Here is a 6,524-nt window from a genome sequence, read left to right on the forward strand (position 1 = left end):
AAACCACAATTTGACAGATAGTGCTTGTTGTCAATTAACACCTTGGCTACTAGATATGGCTCTGACAAAACAAATAGATTAGTGCAGTGACACGAATAGGGAACTGTTCCTTATTCAAGTTAGTTTTCGCGAATAAGGAAATGGAATCTCCAAACGTCCCATTTCGTTTTACGACTTATCCGAATAAGGAATAGACTATGAAGAGGATTGTCAGTGTTTGCTTATCATTTCTCAATAAAGGAAAGGAAATTTCATAACTCCCAATTTCTCTTTAACTACTCCTTTCTAAAGAGTTCTCGAAAAAGGAAATGGTATTTCATAACTCCCGATCTCGTTTTAACTACTTATCCGAATAAGGAATAGACTAAAAAGAGGGTTTTTTATGTTTTCTAAACATTTCCCGAATAAGTAAATGGAATCTCCCAACTTCCGATTTCGTTTTACGACTTAAAATCCGAATAAGGAATAGACTAAAGAGAGGGTTCTTTAGTACTTTCTAAACATTTCTCGAATAAGGAAATGGTATTTCATAGCGCCTGATTTCGTTTTAACTACTTATCCGAATAAGGAATAGACTAAAAAGAGGGTCGTTTGTGTTTTCTAAACATTTCTCGAATAAGGAAATGGTATTTCATAACGCCTGATTTCGTTTTAACTACTTATCCGAATAAGGAATAAACTATGAAGAGGATTGTCAGTGTTTGCTCATCATTTCTCAATAAAGGAAATGAAATTTCATAACTCCCGATTTCGCTTTAACTACTCCTTCCGAAAGAGTTCTCGAAAAAGGAAATGGTATTCCATAACTCCCGATCTAGTTTTAACTACTTATCCGAATAAGGAATAGACTAAAAAGAGGGTCGTTGATGTTTTTTAAGAGTTTCCATTTACTTATTCGGGAAATGTTTAAAAAACATAAGTAAATGGAAACTCTTAAAAAACATCAACGACCCTCTTTTTAGTCTATTCCTTATTCGGATAAGTAGTTAAAACGAGATCGGGAGTTATGAAATACCATTTCCTTTTTCGAGAACTCTTTAGAAAGGAGTAGTTAAAGAGAAATTGGGAGTTATGAAATTCCCTTTCCTTTATTGAGAAATGATAAGCAAACACTGACAATCCTCTTCATAGTCTATTCCTTATTCGAATAAGTCGTAAAACGAAATGGGACGTTTGGAGATTCCATTTCCTTATTCGCGAAAACTAACTTGAATAAGGAACAGTTCCCTATTCGTGTCACTGCACTAATCTATTTGTTTTGTCAGAGCCATATCTAGTAGCCAAGGTGTTAATTGACAACAAGCACTATCTGTCAAATTGTGGTTTTGTTAGCAAGGTCAAATTTCTTCTACACGCGTACGTAGTCAAGTAAAGCGTGAATATTTCTCCTCTAAATATATTAATGCGTTTGGAAATAAAGCCCAAGATACAAATACATTTATTAGATGAGAGGTAGATTTCCTCTCTTTTGCTAGATTCATTTGTGAAAGCGATTGCACGCATTTCGTAATTTGACCTTTTGTAGCAGATAGAGTCTCATGTTCACAGCTCCGCTTAGCAGCGAGCACGTTAAAGCAACGAAAATTACCCGACGAAAATGCTGTTGGACTTGTTCTGAATAAACTGTTATGCCTAAATACTGTTTCAACTCGAATTAAAGGGTATCATGTAAGTACCCCCCCCCCCCCGATTTGAATAAGGAACTGAGCGAATAAGGAAACAGACGAAAAAGGAACTGCGAATAAGGAACTAACTTCACTCTGGTCATGAGAATGAGCGGAAAAAGAAAGTCCAAGGATTTTACCCAATAAAATTTTAAATCAGGTAAGTTTCTTGTCTTTTTTTTCTTATTTTGCGTTTCACTAAGCACCCAACTTGTCTTTACGTAACTTTTTACTGTTTTTTTTCATCCCGTGCCATCAAACTTTTTCACCACAATCATTGAACGAGGGTCAGTTATAAGCTTACCTTTTGCCGAAGAATAATATCTAAAGAAAAAGAAAAACAAAAATAAGCGAAGAAAAATGGAAAAATCAATTGGCCGCCCATGTTTTTTTAATCCCGAATCTCTGTGTTAGTTTTTAAGGTAAATAGATGTTCTTTTTTGTGAGTCTTTTTGTATTCCAAAGACTTTTCTTAATCTTCTTTGAAATGTATTGCAATTTTGTCTTATGACTTTTTAATCTTGTGACATTTGTGTTCACGTGACTTACCTTTGTCTTTGCTGGATAAATTATTTATCGAGCCGCCCTGATAAACTGGGTTCCTGTGAGCCATTTTTAGAGAAATGGAAGAGCGAAAAAATGTCGACCGACCAGTTCGGGGTCTGTAGAAAATCTGGCGGGAAACCTTAGCAACCTTTGTTACGTTATCATAAAAAAAGTTACATCATGATTTACGTAATAGCGCGCGTATTGGGAGTTACCGCTGTGGCTAAGGTGAGCCCGCATAAGAGTGATCGAATTTTATTTATCGCTTATCGTTATTTGAAAAGACGAAAGTAGACTCTATTCGCTACCTCCGAAGTTCCACAGTGCTTTATGCTTGGACCACTCCTGTTCATAACCTGCAACGAGTACAGAGTAGCTAAGCCATGTACCTAGACGGGGAAGGACGTTCCAGAGCCTCCAAACCCCTATGTTTTAAGTCATTGCAAAATTTCTTAATTTCCAAATTGCACTGTTTTCTTCGACGGCGGGCAACACCCTACAGTCCGATTAGCTTTCTTCGTGTATTAATCGTAGGCGACTTGCAATAGCTGATTACGTGACTCACACAGAAATAAATGCACCCGTCACGACAAAGGACGACGAAAAGAACAAAATGTATATGAGCTTATAAGTTACTTTTTGTTTTTTTGTTTTATTTTGCCGCTAAAAGCCGAAGCGTGTGCGAATTTGCCAATCAAAAGGTCACGTATTAGTTAGTGCAAGTCGCACTATAATCTACACAATAAGATCTACACTATAAACAACACAATAAGTTCTTGCTCATATCAGCACTGTTCATAGTGATATTCAGCTGATTCAATAAGGCAAATCAATGGCTTCACATAGAAAGGGAAAAGCCCGGCATTCTCAAGCTTTTCTGTCGCGATCCGAAGACGAATCAGAACTGTCATCGCATCATCTAGTGCGTGACAGGGCATGTCAAAGTCTTCGGTACACCGTTCTTCAGCATCATCATCATGTGCATTTTCATCATTGTTGTCACCATTATTATCACCACTTTCGTCATCGTCATCATCATAACCACCACCATCATTATCATCTTCTTCTTCATCATCATCAACAACATCATCATCGTTGTCATCACCATAAACATTTGTCGCACTGGTATCACTATGGGATACACAGTTCGTTCTCTGAGATATCATAGAGGACCCACAAAACACATTCTGCCCACCAACACTTTTACCAGACTGCGAACAGTCTAACTCAATTTCAGAATCTTCATCATTACTGCCATAAGAAAACATAATTTTTGCAAGTCCATCAGCGATAGTAGGCGAATCGCTACCATAATCCAACTCCACATCTGAATCACCATCATGTGCCAAGCCCTGCTCACAGATAGGACTGCCAAGACAAACATTCTCATCATATCCAGTTCCTTTGCTGCATTCGCTCTCACATGCCAAGTCCAGCCGACATATAGGACTACTAAGGCCAACATTCTCAGGGTATCCAGCCTCTTTGCTGCATTCTTGATCAGAATGAGATAATGAGCCAGTTTTTTTATGTACTATGTGACCCTGGGCAATATTCCTATCAAAGTCATTTGCTGCCTGGAGAAACCCCTGCCAATCATCCAGGACCAGGTGAAGGTATTTGACCAGATACACCAGGAAAGTGGTCTCTGATGAGACCAGCAAGTCCAGCAGAATGGAGTGGTCATGACGAGTGGTGCCCAGGAATTCCAGGAACAGGAGATGAGGGTTGATGGCATGTTGAAGATGGATAGAATCAGGATCTTTATCAATGCTAAAGATAAAAAGAAATGTAAAAATGATCAGATATGCAATATGTTTACTTATTCCTGCTGCTTCTTTCAGGCTAGCAGAAAACCTAAAAATAATGTTGTCACAACAGTATTTGTAAGATTAGTGCTGAATCACCCAAAGGGGACACAATAACATTAATAATAAGGAAATGACCAGTAGGGGTGTGGCTATGCGCCTTAGTTTTCTTGATGTCTCTAGCGAAGATGCTAGTTGATAGCAGAAAATTTGAATGAAAAGGGGTATAGCAAGCACAGCCATGTTTTTGGAAGTACAAGCACTTTTGCATTTTGTAAAAAAAAAAACATCAATCAACAAGCAACTAAAACATATTTGGCAAGCATTTTGAAAAATACCTGCACAATGCTAGATGTAGGAGAAGTAGATGGTACAGTATGTCAATCATCTCATCATCCTGGTCTGCAAACAGCTCTATTATTGATTTTTGTGTGGATGGACAACAGGAACAAGAGTTTGAAAGCAGCTGACTGCTAATCTGATACAGCCAGCTCTGCATACAATCCAACACCAAAGTTACTATCCTTGTGGAATCTGGATTGAACGAGAGAAGCCTGTGAGAAAAATTCCATGGAAATCCATACAAAGTTTGTTTCAATATTCTGTGAACACATGCCTTGGGTTTCTAATAAATAAATAAAATTGGCTTTTGCCAATCTAATGCTTCAAGGTCTTTTCGTATCATAAGTAAAGTGGATGAAACATTCTTAATACAATAAAAAAACATAGTTTTTATCAACCGCTGGGTTGCAGCAAAACACTGACAAGTCAGAAGAAAATTTGGTGTTAGAAGTTAGCAGTTTAGCATTTGTAAACAAATATTAAGGTTAAGTTCAAATGGTGTATTATCCATGAGCCTTATTCAATGCAAATACAAGCAAGTGAAGATAAAACAATAAAGATTCATTTACATGTACAGTATTTGCATTGAATATGGCTCATGGATAATACAACGTTTGAACTCAGCCTTATAGACCACAGAATACAGTAAATTGCAGTTAGCCTATCTATATTTAGATTACAAACCTTTAGTTATCTTTAGGGCTTCAAGAGATAAAACTGTTGATTTTGTCAGTAGAAGAGACAGCTTTCTCAGAACTACCGGATCAAGCTTGCTGGAAGAGTATGAAGGTGGAAGCAAAATCTGGGTTCCCCCAAACCCATTAAACACTTTGGAGGGTGCATTTTCCAGTGCACAACAGCTGAAAACACTTAGCACTTCAACAGCACTGTTCAGCACCACCCAGTCCCTTCCATCAAAGCTAGCTTGTGCCATTGATAGAACATCATATATTGTGCTTGTGATTTCGGTAGATATGTTTTTTACATGAAGGTAATGGGGCAGTAAAAGTAAGACTTGCTTGCTTATTTCTTTGTTTGATTCTTTTATATTCATAGCCATGTTGTCTGGTTGGGAGATTTGCCTTTTAGAATTTTTGCTTTTTGTATCTTGTTGATCTTCAAACTTAGATGGAACTCCAATTTTCTCAGACTTCATAACCTGGAAAACCATTTTCAAAAATTCAATAAAGCAGCACTCTTCAGTGAATGTGAGTTTTCTGGAGTCATATAAAATCTGGTGCATTTCTTTGCTTCTTCTCAAGAATAAATCAATATCTCCAGCATGTATTCCTAAAGTTAATGAACCAAGTTTCTTCAGATGAACATGCATGTCATGGTAAAATGGTATGTACAAAATAAATAAATCTGTCAGACATCCCTCAAGGTTCAATTTGATTATTTCTTGAGGCGACTTTGCTAGCTCTGAGTTAGGAAGGAATAGACTCTCATTTTCTAAGCATTGACATTTGAGCTGCAGACTAGTTGATTTAACAGGATGGGTTTCATCAAGATTATCCTGAAACACCAACTGCACTAGTTCAGCGACATGTAATGCCTTAGGTGACAATGGTATGAGATCTATATATAATGCCTTCAGCTGACCTAATACTTCTGAATTCAAATACATATCACCCATTTGAATGACATGTGCCAGAGTTTTAACGGCGATGAATGACACATGGTGATCAGGTGATTCCAGGCAGCCAATAAGCTTGGCTATAATTTTGTGAGTAGATACCAGGCCACGACGTATTTTGCATAGACTAGGGCATGTGTTTCCTGTAGTGGAATTCCTGAAAAATCTTGTCAAGATTGTCAGCTTTAGAAGCAGTTCTTCTCTGGGGATTTTTTGATGATCCAAGTCTACCAATTCGGCATAATTTTCACAATTATATATCTCGTTGAAGCATTGCTCTCCTATGGTCAATGAATACACGGTCTTCAATTTTTCCATGCTCAAATAATGCACACAACGTATCTCGCTACTTTGTTGATACTAGCTATAATAACCGCTGGGCATGTGACAGATGGCTGGTTTATAAGCACAGGCTACCCAAGGGTTTTTTTGTTTAGCATAATCTTTGTAAAAAAAACCCCGTAAATAGAATCACACGCTCATAACAAAAACCAAACAGGAGAATATTTTATCTATAAATATAAAACG

At 37.4% G+C, this 6,524-nt stretch overlaps 1 protein-coding gene across 2 annotated transcripts in view; it reads right to left on the reverse strand.

The window, feature by feature from the left end:
- The window catches only part of LOC5508979 (aryl hydrocarbon receptor nuclear translocator homolog), a 31,266-nt gene extending 24,896 nt beyond the window's left edge, over positions 1 to 6,370 (reverse strand). For both annotated transcript variants that reach the window (XR_007308010.1, XR_007308009.1), the window contains exons 1-4: positions 5,045 to 6,370; positions 4,357 to 4,552; positions 2,214 to 3,983; positions 1,969 to 1,988 (exon numbers count right to left, since the gene is read on the reverse strand). The gene's annotated coding sequence lies outside the window, so the exon portion shown is untranslated. The remainder of the gene's footprint in view (positions 1 to 1,968; positions 1,989 to 2,213; positions 3,984 to 4,356; positions 4,553 to 5,044) is intronic.
- Between the last annotated feature and the right edge of the window lie 154 nt (positions 6,371 to 6,524).

Source organism: Nematostella vectensis, chromosome 5, assembly GCF_932526225.1.
Source record: "Nematostella vectensis chromosome 5, jaNemVect1.1, whole genome shotgun sequence".
NCBI lineage: Eukaryota > Metazoa > Cnidaria > Anthozoa > Actiniaria > Edwardsiidae > Nematostella > Nematostella vectensis.